Consider the following 19,001-nt stretch of genomic DNA (forward strand, 5'->3'; position numbering starts at 1 on the left):
TGCTGGATACTGTCCGTTGTACATGTAAACTCAGGACTCATCACCAGTGATTACTGCGTTACAAAAGTTCGGATTACTACGGAGAAACAAAGTTCCTCTCATTGCAATGGAAGTATCTGTCATCCCTGAGACCCAAAAGAGTGAGGCAGGTCCGCATCAATGTGTAAGTCATGCTGACCATCTTTTCTGACTCCAATGGTGCAGTCTGCCACGAGTACGCCCCAGAAGGTACTAATGTCAACGAGGAGTACGACCGAAAGGTTACCTGCGTGAATCGGTGAGATACAAACAGCTGGACTCGCAGGCAGTGGGAACCCTTCACCGTGACAATATGCGTCCTCTCATCGTTCTCCATTAATTCGAAGTTTTTTTTTTGGAAAACAAAAAAAGACTGTGGTTTGTCAGCTTCCTGTTCCCCTGACCTAGCACTGAGTGACTTCTTGCTTTTCCATACACAGGAAAAGGCTCTGAAAGGGATCAGATTTCAGAACAGGGAAGACAACGTGCAGAATTCGACGGAGCAGTTGAACGCCCTACCGAAAGAGGCTTTCTGGTGATGCTTCCAGCAGTGGCAGCAGTGTTGGGAGAGGTGTGTAGAAGCTGATGGGCACTGCTTTGAAGCTGAAACTATTGTATCTGAATAAAGATTGATTTTATAGCTAAAAGTCAGATACTTTTTGAATGGACCAAGCCTGAAAATGAGGACTACACATTTTAGAATATCTAGGGACTGTAACATAAGATCTTTGGGGAGCTGTATAGTAGACAAAACACTAGGCTTGTTCCAAGTGTGCCAGGTGTTTACTTTGGAAGATAAAAGTACTAGATTGGTTACATCAGGAGTTATACCAAAAATGGAGCCTTTTGTGATTTGATTAATTACTGCAACTGTGAAATGCACAGTTAAATATGACTATTGAAAGATATTCTTTGTTTATTTACATGGTACTTGTATAATGTATGTAACCTTGATGAAAAATTATTTATAAGACACTGTGTACAATTACTGTATGCACTTGATAAATATTTGTCCTCCTTTGGTACAGATGGTCTGAGCACCACCAGAGTGTGACCAAAGAGGGTGCACGATGACCACCCCTGCCCCCTCCACTCCCCTATGATGGATTAACTACTGTGCTGGACCCCGGTGCAGACGTAAATCCACTCTAATAGTAGGTGCAAGAGATCATAGCACATGGTGGATAGGTTACACAACATGTAAGGTGTCCTTACCCAGAAAACCCATACTTCTTAGGGTTTGTTGTACACTTTTCTAAATTTCAAAGAAGATCTATGAATAATTAAGCAAAAAGGTTGATGGAAAGGTCGTCTCAATAACAGTTGATTCACCAACGTAAAACCTTCGCTAGGTATAAAACACCTTTTATTTGCCTTTTACAACAGAAAATGAGTTACTGCAGATTTATTCTAGCCCCCAACATCATAGGCATTCTGGCAGATGACCAAGTTAAATTTCAAAATAACTGAAAAAGTTATTTCTAGCCAGCTCTGAACCCAATGTGTATTGCTCCTAGTACTTGCCTGTGTCATGGGCATATTCCGTAAGATACACTACAAGCTTACAACAACATTTCGTTGCCAATAACCTTCAATTATTACTAGTCACACAGTTTACACAGTCATTTTACATTCTTATTTAAAGATTTCTTATACAATTGGTTAAATATACATATAATGCATAATATAAACAAACACAGGCACAAAAGTTTTATAACTGAGTAAGTCTCTTAACCAGTCCATAGGTCTTGATATTACCAAATGCAGTTCACTGAGATCACCAGGAAAGTTTATAATAAATGTTCTTCGATCATACGTTGACAAGTCACTTTCACACAGTACGTGGACTACACCACAGGATTAACAAATTAGAATTATTGCATCTATTAAAGTTTGTACTGCTCAAAATGGAGATACCTTTAAATTTTCATATCTTCACGGCTGCTGATATGTCGGACACTTCCATTTTATGAACCTCACATTTTATTAGTGCTAAATGCCTAGCTGTAGTAAATGACAGTTCTGGGGTCAGATGAGGAACTCGAATAACCAATGAAGTGGTCCACACTCCAGAGAATGGCATGTACTACTGTTCATAGAACTGTTCCTCTAATGATGGAAGTCTGCAGGCACCTACAGCGTACAGTCAGCCTCTACATTAACAAATCCCCACGACACTTGCCTGAGTAAGCGCACACCGTGAGGGGCCTGCGATCGCAGTGCCGCCGACAGTTGCTCGTCGGACAAGTCGGTCAGACTCGGACTGTAGAGCTGATAGCTTTCTTGTGTAGCTTCTGAAAATAAAAACATTTAGTTTAGAAAGTGTAGAGTGCCTTCAAACATGCAATTTGGTATAGTAGGAAAGGGAAGAGAAGGAAAAATAGTAGAAAAACATGGACAGGGAAAGGTATGAAAAAGAAATGTGCCTGATAAAATTTTGCACAGGACATAAAATCACTGCTAACATCTGGTTTAAGATTTACTAAGAGGGTATCAGTTCTTTCAGACATGTCCGAAAGAACAGATACCATCGGTGACCATGCAGCTCATTAGAATGAAATTACAATGAAATGAACACCCTTAGCTGCTTACAGGCGTTGACATACATCAACGGGAACAAATGAAAATGTGTGCCCCGATGAATGTAGTGCGGGGCAATATGTTGAGAATGTGGGTTTCGCGGGAGGCGTGCCAGAGATAAATCCCTGCAGTCGCGCTATCCTCTGTGTCCTCGGTGACTCAGATGGATAGAGCGTCTGCCATGTAAGCAGGAGATCCCGGGTTCAGGTCCCGGTCGGGGCACACATTTTCACCTGTCCCTGTTGACGTATGTCAATGCCTGTAAGCAGCTAAGGGTGTTCATTTCATTGTAATCTGGTTTAAGAATCGTCTAAGAAGGTTGTATATGTGCAAGAGACCTGGAGACAATGGCAAGTTTCAGATTGATTGCACAGGGTGATCCGTCTAAGATGTCATAAGAGTATTGCATTATATTTATTAAGTTAGTGAATAAATCTCCAAGCGATTTTCTGCAATGTACATGAAAATGGGGCGAGTTAACAATGAATGACCATGCTTTGTGAGGCAAGCTGTCAGCACCTAGTTCACAGTGCAAACAGGAGATGTCAGAAGCACATTGTATAACCTACAGAGGTGACAACAGTCAACACACGCTGAGTGTGCTACCTTGTAAGTGAAAATGGTTGTTACACCGCAACAACGAAGTCAATGTGGCATGTGGCCTAAAAAATTTTCGAGTGTTGTAGAGACCCAGGGAGTTTTCAGGTGTCGGTGCAGTGTTATCAGCCCATTCTTTCTTGTGGAGGAGACTGTTTGTGCTCTCAATTACCTGGAAATAATTGACCAGTATGTCATTTATCAATTACAGAAAGATGGGATACTGGACATCGATGTCTATCAACAGGATGGTGCTCCAGCACACTTGGATCTCATTGTGTGAGGACAATTAAACCAGATATTCAGATATTCAACGATCGCCAGTGTGGGTTTGGTAGACCCCTCCCACGGCCTTTAATATTCCGGCCTAACATCAACATTATTTCCATAAAAACCGCAGAATCTGACTGACCTACAGTGTCAGGTTACAGTAGCCTTTTATCAAATCACTCCAGGAATGCTGCACACCCCAGAGGCACAATATGTGCCCCATTTGCAGTGACCGACATGTTGAGAGCTAATGTGCTGTGTGACAAATTTCAGACACAAAGTCCAGCCTCCCCTCCACATGTATGTGCTGCTAATAAGCAACAAGTTTGCACACTTTCTTGTATATAGTGCTTTACTTTTCCAACATCTCAAATGTGTCACCTAACATAATGGTAAGACACGAGATTTTGGAACCACATTTATACTGTAAGACATTTCCAGGGACAGATGTGGGCTCTGACCACAATTTATTTTTTATGAACTGTAGATTAAAACTCAATAAATCACAAAATGATAGGAAATTATGGAGATGGAACCTGGATAAGTTGAAAGAACCGAAGATTACTGAGAGTTTCAAAGGGAGAATTAGGCAACCTTTGACTGAAACAGCAGAAAATGAATGGGTAGCTTTGACAGATGAAATAGTCAAGGCAGCAAGGGATCAAATAGGCAAACAACGAAGGGCTAATAGGATCCTTGGATAACACAGCAGACACTGAATTTAAATGATGAAAGGAGAAAACATGAAATGCAGCAAATGAACTGGGTGCAATGGAATACAGATGTCTAAAGAATGAGATTGACAGAAAGTGCTAAATGACTAAGCAGGAATGGCTAGAGGACAATGCAAGCCGTTATAAGCCTGCATAACTGAGGGAAAGATAGATGCCACCTACAGGAAAATTAAAGAGACCTTTGGCAAAAAGAGAAGCAGCTCTCTGAATATCGAGAGCTCAGAAGGAAAAGCAGTACTAAACAAAGAAAGGAAAGCTGAAAGGTGGAGCCAATAAATAGATGAGCTCTACAAAGGAAATGAACTTGAATACAGTATTGTACAAAGGGAAGGGGATGCTGATGAAGATGGGGTGGGAGACATTATACTGCGGGAAGACTGACAGAGCACTGAAAGAACTAAGGCGAAACAAGGCCCCTGGAGTAGACAACATTCTGTCAGAACCGCTGATAGCTTTGGCAGACCCAGCCACAACAAAACTATTCCATCTGGCATGCATGATGTGTGAGACAGGCTAAATACCCTCAGACTTCATGAAGAATGTAATAATTCCAATTGCGAATAAAGCAGGTGCTGACAGGTGTGGATGTTACCAAACTATCAGGCTACTAAGTCATAGTTGCAAAATACTAACAAAAATTATTTACAGAAGAATGGAAAACTGGTAGATGCCTACCTTGGGGAAAATCAATTTGATTTCCAGAAAAATGTAGGGACAGGCAAGGCAATACTGACCCTGTGACTTATCTTACAAGACTGCATAAGGAAAGGCAAACTTACACTTATATGATTTGTAAACCTACAGAAAGTTTTTGACATTGCTGACTGGAATACACTCTTTTAAATTCTGAAAGAAGCAAGGGTAAAATACAGGAAGTGAAATGCTATTCAGAATTTCTACAGGAACCAAATGGCAGTTATAAGAGTCATGGAGCACAAAAGGGAACCACTGGTTGGGAAGGGAGTGAGACAGGGTTGTGGCCTATACCCTATCATTTGGACTGTATGATGAACATGCAGTACAGGAAACCAAAGAAAAAATTTTCTGAACAAATTAAAGTTTCGGGAAAAGAAATAAAAATTTTGAGGTTTGGTGATAAGAACTTAAAAAAATAAAAATAAAATAAGGTGATTTACTGTTTAATTGTGTTCTAGAAAAAACTGTAAGGATCTGAAATTCGGAGCTAAACAAATCACAAAATTGAACCAATGAATCTGGGAAGGAAAACAAATGGAATTAAGGTAAACTGCTTGGCTTTTGTGGATGATTTTGCAATACTTTCAAAAAACCTGACAAAAGCTGTTCTTCAGATAAACCTTCTGGAACAAATTGCAAACAGAACTGGTTTCAAAATTTCAGTTGGAAAAAAACAAAATTCATGACAAGTATAAAAAATGTGCCAAAATCCACAGCAAAACAAATAGGTAAAATAGAGTGAGTAAATAAATATACATATCTTGGAGAGACTATTCAACAGAATGGACTACAAAAATCTGCAACAGATGTAAGAATTAACAAAATGGAAAGAGCATAGGGTTTGACCAAAAATATTTACAACAAAAAATGTATATCTAGAAAAACAAAACTAAAACCCCACACCAAACTGGTTCGACCAGAATGTTTATATGGATCTTAATGCCTAAAAATGAACTATAAGATGGACAGATTAGAGGTACTCAAAAGAAGGATTATTAGAAAAATAACAACTGCAATAAAAACTGCAGATGGTTGGAATATAAGAAGTAATGAGGAGATCTACAAAAATATAAAGAAAATATATGAAGTAATGGCCACACAAAGATTAACCTTTTTTGGACACCTCTAACGAATGGATGAAAATAAACTAACAAAGCAAATACTGCTATATTTCTGAAAGAAGAAATCGACAATAGCATGGATTACAGTAGTAAGGAAAGATCTAGAAAGAAACAACATTAAAGAACCAGAAATAGCAGAAAGAAACTCTTTTAAAAATAAAATACTAAATTTGGGAGGCATTCAAAGCAGAAGAAATAAAATATGGGGAACAACATGGACAGAAGAAATGAAGAGACTTCATGGAGAGAAAATGAGGGAATACTGGAAAAATAGAAAATGACAAAGGAAGATGAGGAACTGAAGTTGTTAACATGATCCTAGTTGGTCAATATGATTAAAAAAAGTTTCAGGGGACAAAATAGCTATGGTCATAAGCGCCCATTTGTGACTTAGTGAAGGATAAAACAGGAATTGAAATCAGCATCAATGGGAGCGAAACTTAATGAGGAGGAAAACTAAAAAAACAGAAGGAAATCTTAGAAAAGTGCTATTGAAGAGGGGGTTGTTTTCCCCAAAAAGAGTTTCAAATGACCAATGTCATCTCACTCACACTTATAAACTCAAGGACACGATCAGCTGAGCACGAGTCATCTGCTAAAATGGAAGATATATCGGAAAACAGCTGTAAACGGGCACAAAGCGGATTAAAATATGGGCACTGAAGTAACAGGTGTCTCACCATCCACGACTGAGAGCAGTGGGGACAAAGCAGAGGAGGAGCGCCACTTAAAAGATCTCAATGGCTAAAAAGACAATGCCCAATCCAGAGTCAAGTTAAAGTTACCTCCTCCCAACAACAGGGCCAGACGGAAGAGGTCTAAGCACAGGGAAGAGGTTTTATGACCCACAATTTATTATCCTGAAGTGCAGACCAATGAGTGTGCCATAAAAGAGTAACACGACGACTTAAAATGCTCTGTAGACCGGCAAATGGAACCGTGCAAATGGCGGGCTGAGGAATACAGAGAGCAACCTTCGCCACTATACGGGCTGCCTCTTTCCGCATATACCAACATGCCCTGGGATCCAGAGGAATGCCACAGAGATGCCCCCCAAGTGGAGCATATGGAGGCAGGCCTGAATCTGGTGGACCAGAGCGTGGACAGGATAAAGAGCTTGGAGATTGAGAAGAGAGCTCAGCGAATACTAGCATATAGTATACTGTATCCGCTGATGGCAACAGATGTATTGGACAGCATGGAGAACAGCATAGAGCTCTGCAGTAAAAACTGAACACTGGTCAGGAAACTGAAATTTAATAGGGGTGTTGTCAATAATATAGGCTTTCCCGACACCAAAGGTGGTCTTGGAGCCGTCAGTGTAAATAAATGTGGCATCCTCCATTTGTGTGCATAGAGCAGCTAATGCCCAACGATAAACTAGGGGGAGGGGTACTATCCTTGGGAAGCTGACAAAGGTCACAGAGAAGGCATGTCCAGGGGTGGGGCCAAGGTGGCAGCGTACTCCTATTTGTCAGGAAAGTTTTAGGAAATTGGAAGGAAAGTGAATGTAGCAGTTGACGGAAGTGGACTCCTGGTGGCAGCAGAGAGGAAGGGCTGCCTGCATACCCTAAATTCAAGGAGGCATCGGGGGAAAAAAAAAAAAAAAAAAAAAAAAAAAAAAAAAAAAAAAAAAAAAAAAAAAAAAAAAAAAAACCCCACGGGTCAGATTAGCAGGCATGGAAGACAGATGACTAGCAAAAAGACAGCTCACTGATCGGACAGCGGAGGTTCAGCAGTTTCAGCGTAAAGGCTCTCCATGGGGCTGGTGTAAAAAGCTCCAGATGCTAAACGCAATCCACGGTGGTGGACAGAGTCGAGACACTGAAGAATAGACAGCTGTGCAGAGGAGAAAACTATGCTTCCATGGTCCAATTTTGAGCACAGTAAAGCGCAGCATAGGCGGAGGAGGATCACTCTGTCCGTTGCTCAGGAGGTACTACTCAGAACACAGAGGGTGTTGAGGGATCGCAGACAGCGAGCCGAAAGATATGAAATGTGGGAAGACCAGCACAGTTTTCTGTCAAACACAAGTCCCAAAAAATTGGCGACATCTGTGAATGGAAGATCAACAGGGCCTAGATGTAAGGATGGCAGATAAAACTCCATACCACGCCAAAAATTTACACAGACAGTCTTACTGGAAGAAAATTGGAAGGTGGTTTTGATGCTCCACGAATGGAGGCAATCGAGGCATCCTTGATGACGTCATTCAAGAAGGCTGGTCTGTTGAGAGGTGTAGTAGACTGCAAAGTCATCGAGAAAGAGGGAGCCCGAGACATCGGAAAGTAGACAATCCATAATTGGATTTGTGGTGATGGCAAACAGTACAACACTCAGCATGGAGCCCTGGGGCACCCCTTTTCTTGAGAGAAAGTACGGGATAGAGTAGTGTTCACCTGCACCTCAAATGTGTGCTCTGTCATAAATTCACGGATGAAACGGAGTAGCTGACCTTGAAAGCCCCAAGAGAACAGTGTGCAGAGGATGCCTGTCCTCCAACAGGTGTCGTATGCCCTCTCCGTATCAAAAAATATAGCTATCGTTTGGTGTTTGCTGAGAAAATTGTTCATGATATAAGTGGACAGAGCAACAAGATGGTCAACTGTCGAACGATGCTTTCAGAAACCGCATCGAGCTGTTGTTAAAAGGTTTTGGGACCACAGCCACCAGCCTAAACGGCTATTTACCATACGCTCCAAAACCTTACAAACACTACTCGTGAAAGAGATTGGGCGATAGCTGGAGGGGAGATGTTTGTCCTTTCCAGGTTTCGGAACAGGTATGACAATAGCTTCCCGCTATTTTCTGGGAAAGGTACTGTCAACACAAAAGTTGATTATGAAGGCGAAGGAGGTTGCACAGACAAGGGTATGGTAGATGCAGCAACATGTGGACATGGATACCATCTGCTCCCAGAGCAGAAGAGCGAGAGGAGGAGAGTGCATGTCTGAGTTCCCGCATAGAAAGAACGGTATTATACCTTTCACGATTTTGAGAGGAAAAAGCAAGAGGTCGCTGGTCGCTCTTCCGCAACCCATTTCTTCAGGAGAAAGGCTGGTGGGTAATTCAAAGAGCTCAAAATTTCAGCAAAGTGTTGACCCAATGACTTAGAGATTGCGACTGGGTACACTAAGGTATCCTGCATGACAGTTAGCCCAGAGGTTGGGGGAAAACTGGAAGTGACGGATATCTGTCGGATTGACTCCAAACAATTGATGAGGGAGTGAAGGTATTAAATGAGCTGCTAAAGAAATTCCAGCTTGCCTTCTTGCAGTCGTATATGATGCGACGGCATCGCGCACGTAACTGCTTATAGCAGATACAGTTGGCCAACGTAGGATGATGGCGGCAAACACGAAGAGCACGTCTCCACTTGCGTATCGCGTCATGGCACACCTTGTTCCACCGAGGAACTGGGGGGCACTGGGGCAAAGGGGAACTACGAGGTATCGAACATTCTGTGGCTGTAAGAATAACTTCTGTAACACAAGTGACCTGATAATCGATGCTAGGAAATTGACGGTCATCAAATGTTGCTAGATAAGAGAAAAGCGTCCAATCGGCTTAAGAAAACTTCCAGTGTCTTGGGCGCATAGATGGCAATTGTGGTTGTAATCGAAGGACACATGGAAAATGGTCACTCGAGTATTTATTGGCAAGAGGGAACCATTCAAAGTGCCAAGCTAGCTGAATAGTACTGACCGAAAGGTCCAAATGAGTAGGTTGACATGGAGGCACACAAAAATGTAGGTTCCCCAGCGTTGAGGCAAACAACATCCACTTGGTGGAAGAGGTCAATCAACAGGGAGACCCTCGGACAAGGACGCAGAGGTCCACAAAGTAGGTGGTGGGGATTGAAGTCCCCAACCAGCAAATAGGGGGGCGGAAGCTGACGAAGAAGATGAGGGAGATCAGCTCTTGCCATTGGTGTGGACGATGGAATGTATACAGCACAAAGAGAGAAGGTGTATCCAGAAAGGGAAAGACGGACAGCAACAGCTTGGAAGGAACATGGAGAAGAGTCACGAGTCCTCCATATGCTGGAGTGCCATCAACAGAGGGGAGATCAAATCAGATTCACTTAAAATGAGGAAAAAGAATGTGATCGCGGGGACGCAGCTTTGTTTCCTGAAGACAGAAGATGACCGGCGAGTAGGATCGTAAGAGGATCGACAATTCATCCCAACTGGCTCGAATGCCACGGATATTCCAATGGATAATGGACATCGGGTGGACAGAAAAGGGAAGAATGTGACCGAGGTTGCCCTCAACTCAACGACTGCTCAGAGCCAGTGGCCGACAGCGTGGAACAGCATTCAGCCAAAGGCAGAAGATCCCGATCCATAGGTTGTTCGGCAGCAGCTGCTGCCACCAGCAATCAGCCGGTCGATCGGCCGCCAGCAGTGCGCCTGGGCCACACAGAAGACGGCCAATGGCGGTGACCGCCAGGTGGTGCTGTAGATGAGACACGCCGTGGCGGAGAAGGAGAGGAACTGGGTTTCTAATTAGCCTTCTTGGAAACAGGACGTTGAGATGAGGGAGGGATCGATGGTTGTGAAGTCGGGGTACGTAAAAAATCTTCACGAGTAGGCTCTTTTTTGGAAGTCTGGGTGTCTGATTTTGGGGCTCGTGATTTAGCAGAGCCCGATGAAGGGTGAGCCATAGAGTGGGGAGGTTGAACGGGCGATCTTTGCACTGGCCGATCTGACAACCATGGCACTAAAGGTGAGACCACAACTCTGCGTGGCTGCCTCCTTTGTAGGCCGAGGAGAGTGCTGTATTTACCTGCGTGAGGCACAGTGGGCTTTCGACTGGCGAATAACTTTCGAGCAGCAAAGATCAACACCTTTTCCTTCACTCTGATTTCCTGAATGAACCGTTCGTCTTTGAAAATGGGGCAATCTCTAGAGGAAGCAGCGTGGTCACCCATACAGTTGATGCAACAAGGGGATGGAGGTGGACAAGCACCCTCATGGGCATCCCCGCCACAGGTTACATGTTTGGCCATATTGGAACATGACTGGCTGGTACGATTAAACCTCTGACACCGATAGCAATGCATAGGGTCGGGGATGGTAAACATGAACTGAAAATATCCTGCTTTAATGTTCAATGGAAGTTGAACTCTGTCAAACATCAAAAAGAGAGTGCGGATCAGCACCAATTCCTTCTCAACCCTTTTCGTGACTCATTGTACAGCCATTATTCCCTGATCAGACAGGTAATTTTTAATGTTCTCATTTGATAATCCGTTGTGTGAACTTGTATAAACCACACCACGTGATGAGCTTAAAGTACGGAGCGCTCCCACCTGGATAGGGGAGGTGTGTAGCAGCGTAGTTTGAAGCAATTTATGTGCCTGGAGGGCACTATCTGCTTCTAGCAACAAAGTGCCATTTCGTAACCAGGAACATGACTTTACAGGACCTGCAATTGCATTGACACCTTTCTGAATAATGAAAGGGTCGACTGTCGAGAAGTCTCGAACTTCGTCAGACTGAGAAATGACTAGGAACTTTGGCACTGACAGAAGAATTGTCCGTGGCTGAGACTCGTCTAGCTTTCTCTTGTGGGCAGAAGTTTTAGAATTAGAAGAAACCATTGCAAAAGTATCCACCATGATTACTGGCGTCTCTGATGGCATGCTCCTTCCTAGTGGGAGCCCTCTCTGAGGGCACTCCCGCCTTAGGTGATTGTGTACACCTCAGGTCACACCTCCCGAGAAACGGACGGAAGGGCCGATCGGCACGTTCGGAAAGTACCAACTCGGGTAACCGCCCCTCCTCGGGCCTGGCCTTTACCAGGGGGTACGTACGTGTCCTACTTGTCTACCTGGGGTGGGGAATTACCCGTTACCCCGTCACCGGCTACGCGTGGGTTGGTCTTCAGAGAGGCACAGGGAGGAAAGAAAGAAAAGGAAAGTAGAGGAGAATTCTCAAAAGCTGCAGCTGAGAAGAAGGGAAAGAGAAGAATCGAGAAAAGAGAAGGGCAAAGTAAGGACAGATATGTTACATTGTAGAGATAAAAGAAGAGAAATCACTTCATTCGTTCACAAGTGTCCATCTCTGGATGTAGGCGCAAAACAGACTCCCAAGGAGAAGGAGAAGGGGAAGCGGAAGGGGAAGGGAAAGGGGGGAGGGGGGAGGGGGGAGGGGGGGGAGGAGGAGGATCGGGGACAGGAAGGGATGTGGAAAGGGAAGGCACGCAGCCCAGAAAGGAAAGAGAGTTGCACGAGCTCGGGGTCACTTGCCCACCACGCACAAAAGAGTTGTGGACCCCCTGTGGACGACAAGAAATTTCTGGCACAGTGTAACGAAAGGAAGGGATCAGTTGATATGACACATCCAGAAGCATTGTGGCAAATACAATTTGTTAATGGAGGGAAGTGGGGGGGGGGGGGGGGGGGAGTAAAAATTGTACAGGTAGTGCATGTCACGAACACAGTAAGCAGGTTCAAATTGATGTAGCTGCAGTATTTATACATAGATTAAGAGGTCTGCACATGATTGGCTAGTATCAAACCAGCTACATCAAGCCATCCTTTGGACTGAAGGCCACAAAGTATGCCTACATTTAAAATACAACATAATAAAGAGTCACAAAAAAAGAAATGAATGTAAGTCTCATAAAAGAGCACCAGGTAACAGATTTTTTATTACAGATTCAAGTGCATACAGTGGTTAAATAGCAAAAGAGGCAACCTACAACTTCAATGTTCTGCATCGTTTGGTAAAAGCAACCACCCAATTCTGACGTTTTCCTCTGGCAAATGAAGAATGTAAATTTTAAGTGTGCATTGTATCTGACTTCTTTTACTCTTGGTCTTTAGAAGTGTGTTGCCTTGACAACACATTTATGTACAATTCTCCAATACTGTTATTTTCGCAGTTAAGAATGTCAACGGAGAGTGCGTGGAATAAAAATTAACATTCACTGGTAGCAAATATATCTCCCTTATAATGCAACAGGACTTTAATGTTAAAGGTTCAAGCAACTAACTGTGGCTCCTCGTTTGTGCATTTCAAACAAAACCGATAAGATAAAAACACAAATTACTTTTTGATACTGAGTAGCACATTAGCCATCTATTAAGAAACTACACCTCAATCTAAATAGCTACACAATGTGGACAATCTGTATACAGTAGGCCTACATGGTTCTTTAATGTGTTGTTAGCACAGTTAAGTGCTCCTTAACAGCTCCATTGCTAAACAGAGATATACAATCTGCCAACAGCAGCATGCAACTCAAGAGCCTGAAGTATACTGTAAGTGCACTTTAGGCCAACAGTTCAAATGTAGGTAGCATTACACATTATATGAACTACTCACCAATATCCTCAATTTATGACTTCAACTTCAGTCACTGCACAAGCATCCATTTTCATTTTCACTGTTTTCCAACTTAACCTTTTTTTGCGGCAACTTTCATCTGACATCTGTGGTCCTGCCTCTTCAGCCTTTATTTCTTCCTGTTATTTGAAGATGTCTCCATTTTCCACAATTTTGTCTTGGAATCCACCAGTTTCTTACATTTAAGGGGAGGTAATGCTGACAGGCTCGGGTTTCTTTTCCGTCCTCTCAAAAGGTTCTTCTGCCATTCTGTTTACAGCTGTCGCTAAATGCCTTATCGTGCAAAAATACGAACAACGGTAACACCAAAAATTCTGAAAACCAGTTTACTTACATACACATCTCAACACTACCTTTGTTGATGAAGCCCTTCACTATCTGTGTCAGTTCCAAACACTAACATTTAGTCCAGTCAATGAAGGAAAATTAGGGGAAAAGTCATGTAGTCACAAAGTTTTACACAGTTCTAGGAGATATTGTCACAAACATTGTACTAAAAACCCGGACCTGTGGAGTGTGAGCATTGGTGTGGGGGTAGGTTTAAAGGTCATTTTTTATTTTTGTTCTTGAATGACTCAAAAACAACGGATCCTGGGGAAATTCTTCCCCAATACAAAATTAACCTGCATTCACTTCCCTGCCAAAAAAGGTTCTAGTCACTTTTTCTCTGGGACTAATAGTTTGCAGAGGATGAAAAAAATTGCAAATTACGGCACTAAAAATATTGTTCAAATGGTAAAAAATTAATGTACTTCCCTCCTTCCTAGGTAAGCAAACTGAAGGTTAAGCAGGTGATCCCCCTCGCTACGTCACAAGAAGCAACTACAGGGCACATCACAAAGTTCTCTGTCCACAATACGCCACACGAATCGCTGGTGACACAGCGCGCAGATGTCCGCGGGAAGGGTTTATTTTGCACAAAATGAGTTAACACTACACAGAATGTAGATACAAGTTACTAACAACACTAATGCAGGGAATGTACATGAACTGGACATATGTAAATCTCTGCACAATGTTCTACACTGCAAGAGGAGAAACTGATTCTTAGTGATCCGTTACGGGAAAGGCAGCTTCCCCCACCACAGGTGCTGCTCCCCAGCATTTCCTGTCCATTTGTATTATGCAAATGGACAGAATAACTTCACTGAGCTCATGTTTACACAGTGGAGTTATTTTCAGTTTACTGGGTACTTATTTGCAGTTGTTGAGTGAGCTACTCATATCATGTAAAAAAGTTCAACAGCTGGAACTGTCAACTGTCTACCACGCTGAAGAGACTCTTCCAAGTAGGACACACTGTCAATATGTACAGGACATCGTAGATTTCATTGTCTCCATTGTCACAAGCTGGAATACTTTTCACAGCACGAGGGTTATCAAATGCATCACCCTGCCTCAGTTCTCCAAAAATACGATGAGGCTCAGAGGATTAATCCACTGCAACAAAAGTAGGTCACCAAAACTATAACAGTTGTTCAGATATTTCAACATAAGTCAAGCAATGCGTTACAGCAGATAACTGTTATAGACTTCAATATTAACAGTCACATTCCATCAGACATAGCCACACCTATCTCGGAAGATGTACTGTGGATGTGCGTTAAGTGGTTCCACTCGGTGCAGCCCACTCTGCAAATGCAGCAATTCATGAATTACGAATGGAAAATATTTATGCAGTCTACCTGTAACACAATTAATGGGAGAGAAGTGCAGTAACATTTTTAGTCATCCATTAATTCACCACCAAGTGCCTAAAACACAATTACACGGTTTTACAATACACAGCAGCAGGGTGCCACTTTTTACAGTCCAGTCCCTTTCCTACCAACACCACATAAGTAACTGACAACATAATAGCTCACTTAACACCTGCAAATAAATAGGCCTACTCCCTTACCAAACAGGAAATAACTTCACTATATAAACACAAGTTCTGGTTATCACTGTTAGCATTCAACCGCGATTCTTGTACATATATTTTAACAACGCGTTTCAAGAGACAATGCTCTCATCATCATATCTTGAAACGCGTTGTTAAAATATATGTATAAGAATCGCGGTTGAATGCTAACAGTGATAACCAGTATAACGACAACTGCTACCTCGACTCCATAATGGATTATATTAAACACAAGTTCATCAAAGCTATTTTGTCTACTAGCAAAAGATAACTGGACATGAAACACAGGGCAGTTACAGCCTGTCTGTAAACAGAGAAGTGAGCAGTACTCACAATGGTGGAAGTGATCTTTCTTAGAAGAACACTACATCTTCTGAACAGAACCGTAAAGAACCAATTTCTCCTGTAGCAGTGTAGCATAGTATGCAGAGATTAAAGTAGATTCCGTTCATATTCATTACCTGTATTAGTGTTATTAGTACCTTATATTCGCATTCCATGTAGTGTTAATGCACGTTGTGCAAACTAAACCCTCCTCGAGCACGTCTGTGCACTGTATCGACAGTGATTCGTATAGTGCACTGCAGAGGGGCCATATAAGTTTGTGAGATACTCTGTAGTTGCCTCTTGTGGCGCAGTGGATGAGATAGAGTGGAGAATCACCAGCTCCACCTTCAGATTTGCAGACCTATGGAGGTGGGAAGTGCAGTGAGCTACCTTCACTCACACTCTACTCCACACACCTCCCACAGCCCAGCCTGTTTCACCCCTGGAACACAATTTATCCATTAGTATGCCTCTACTGCACTTAGATATGGTACACAATTTAATAGTTGTTTTTAACCCATTCCAAATTATTGGTCCAAGAGGAAGAAAAGTACAGACCCTTTTTGTAGGAAATTGAATGTAGTGTAATTTTGCACTGGGGAACAATTTTGCCAGAAGCCGAGGTTTTCGATTCGTTGGAGAAAAAATAACACACAGGTAATGAATATGAAGGAAGGTGATCCGGAAATCTAAAAGTATGTATCTAAAAAAAGGAAATTGACAAATCAAATAACAAAATGAAAACCATATGGAAATATGTTAAAAGCGAGACAGGGAAAAGCCTGTCTGCCAAAGAAGTGATGAGCTTAAGAACTGGGAGCCTTTCGGTGGATGCTCCCAAAATGGTGGCTAATATCTTTAACAATCATTTCCTAACAGTCACCAACCAAATGGGATGCCAGGGTTCTGTAAAGAATGCTACAGAATACTTGCATAACACCTTAACTAACAAAATAGATGAGTAGAATTAGAAAAAATAATTATGTCTTTAAAATGTAAAAATTCTGCTAGAGTTGACAACACTTCCAGCAAGTTACTGAAATACTGTTGTAAAGAAATAAGTACAGTCCTCTGCCATATTAGTAATACGTCATTGGAAGAAGGTGTTTTTCCCGACAGGCTAAAATATGGGCTTATAAGACCAATTTATAAAAAGGGAGAAAAGACCGAGGCTACAAACTATCAACCAATTTCATTACCCTCAGTTTTCTCCAAGGTACTAGAGAAATTGATGCATAGCAGAATGGTTGAGCATCTTAGCAAATATAACATCCTCAGCAGTAGCCAGTTTGGCTTTTGGGAAGGGGTATCAACCGTGGATGCAATACATGCCTTTGTTGACAATGTTATGGAAGCCATAAATAATAATATGATGACGGTTGGAATATTTTGTGACCTGTCAAAAGCTTTTGACAGTTTAAGTCACCATATTCTCTTGAGTAAAGCCAAGACCCTAGGAATGGGTGGAACCGTAGGCACGTGGCTTGAATCCTATCTGTGTGGTAGAAAGCAGAAAGTAATCATGGAAGGACTGCATGGTGGCCAGGTATCTTCAGAATGGGGCTCCATTACTGCAGGAGTACCTCAAGGCTCAGTATTGGGCCCACTGCTCGTTCTAATATTTATAAATAACTTAGCACTATGTACAGAATATGGGAAAATACTCATGTTCGCTGACGACACCATGTTATCAGTTAATAATCTCTCGGGGAATATGTCAAATGAGGCTGCAAATAAAGCTTTTGCAGATTTGACAAACTGGTTTGAAACCAATGGCCTTACAGTCAACCTAAAAATGACAAATTACATTCACTTCTCTTCTAACACAAATGTTACTAATGAAATGAACCTAAAAATGGGTGAGCACGAGATTTTGAAGGTTGAGTCCTCCAAATTCTTGGATCTGCATATAGATAGCAAAGTGGCACCACCATATTCAAGAACTGTGCAAAAGGCTAAGCTCAGCAACATTTGCCGTAAAAATAATTTCAGACACTAGGGAAATGAGCACAATAAAAACTGCATATTTTGGCTATTTTCACCAACTTATGGCCTATGGTATAATATTTTGGGAAAATCAACCAATAGCAAAAAAATGTTCCATGCACAGAAGCGAGCAATAAGAGTTATGTGTGGAGTACATCCTAGGCACTGATACAGGGATCTGTTTAGAGCTCTACAAATCCTTACAACACCTGCCCAATATATTTTTTCCCTGATGTGCTTTGTTTCAAAAAATTGCAACTTATTCAAAATCATACCACAGTTATAACACCCAAAGAAAACTGGATATCCATTATGAGCTAAAAACGAAAAGCATGGTCCAGAAGGGGGTTTTATACAGTGGCACCAAGATTTTTAATGCCCTCCCACCGCTCATTAAAGAACTGGTTCGAAACATGCCAACGTTTAAAGAAAATCTGAAGCAGTTCCTTTTAGATGAGTCTTGTTACAGTATTGATGAATTTCTTAGCAAAATCTTTTGTTTGTGCTTAAAACTTACTGTGTGACCTTTACAATTGATTAATCATACTCCGTAAGTACAGTGTAACTTAATACAATACCCAAATTTATGTATAACTGTATATTCTTTCAGATGTCTTGTATCTTAACTAATATTAAGGGTATATGGTAAACTTCACAGTTTCTTTAATCTAATGATAAGATCAATGTATATGTGCACAAAACAATAATCTGTAAAAACCTTGACTCGTTCTATATCCAGGGATATGTTCCCATATGGATCTATGGAACACGAAATAAATAAATAAATCCACATCCACCCCAACGCTAACACCGCACCGGCCACGATTTTTTGTGTTCAACACACTCCCTCCTAGCACTGTGCAACAATATGCGAATGCAAGATTTTTTGCCTTCACTTTGCTTGTGGATGGCTTAACGACGGGCGACAGTTAACGGAACGCGATGTCATCACTAGCCCTGTGCAGGAGGGGGAATAACTGCCAGTAAGCGGAAATAAAAATGAGTAGACTGGTTGATTCACTCTACAGTACATGACTGAAGCTTTTCAGGTGAGAATACTTCCAAACATATTACTTCTTGTTACGCATGGTTAAGGTCAATATATGGTCTGTAACTAAATTTAAGAATTACTAATATATTTCATGTAAAGGGTATGTAACATGATAATGCTCACAATGGCAGTTATCCGCTGATATTGGATGTTACAAACTTCAGTGAAAAGGCCTGATTTGTAATAATCGGCAAAGTCCGAAACTACCTTCTGCTAGAGTGAAAATTGATAAATTTCAAATGCTTTCAGCGTTATTGTCCTCACAACGGAGTGTGAGAAAACATTTGAATACTAGCATTGCCAACACAATAAATGAACACACATGATGTATGTACTATACGATAGTTCTATATAAATTGCTTA

At 41.9% G+C, this 19,001-nt stretch overlaps 1 protein-coding gene and 1 long non-coding RNA gene across 7 annotated transcripts in view; one reads left to right on the forward strand and one right to left on the reverse strand.

Annotated features, from left to right (window-relative positions):
- Nucleotides 1-1,366: 1,366 nt before the first annotated feature.
- Nucleotides 1,367-18,909, reverse strand: LOC124718796. 2 transcript variants are annotated; one of them, XR_007005906.1, is made up of 4 exons: nucleotides 18,762-18,909; nucleotides 13,725-16,043; nucleotides 13,351-13,644; nucleotides 1,367-2,312 (listed from the first exon to the last, which is right to left on the reverse strand). It is a non-coding gene; the product is annotated as an uncharacterized LOC124718796 (long non-coding RNA). The 2 variants fall into 2 exon arrangements; XR_007005905.1 differs by lacking the exon at nucleotides 18,762-18,909 and having other exon boundaries at nucleotides 13,725-16,565.
- Nucleotides 18,499-19,001, forward strand: part of LOC124718794 (F-box/LRR-repeat protein fbxl-1-like) — a 133,586-nt gene continuing 133,083 nt past the window's right edge. For 3 of the 5 annotated variants that reach the window (XM_047244402.1, XM_047244408.1, XM_047244405.1), the window contains exon 1: nucleotides 18,499-18,636. The gene's annotated coding sequence lies outside the window, so the exon portion shown is untranslated. Of the gene's footprint in view, nucleotides 18,637-18,868; nucleotides 18,966-19,001 lie in introns of those variants that run through there. The other 2 variants (XM_047244403.1, XM_047244407.1) reach the window with 2 other exon arrangements.

This window comes from Schistocerca piceifrons, chromosome 10 (genome assembly GCF_021461385.2).
Source record: "Schistocerca piceifrons isolate TAMUIC-IGC-003096 chromosome 10, iqSchPice1.1, whole genome shotgun sequence".
In the NCBI taxonomy this organism is placed as follows: Eukaryota; Metazoa; Arthropoda; class Insecta; order Orthoptera; family Acrididae; genus Schistocerca; species Schistocerca piceifrons.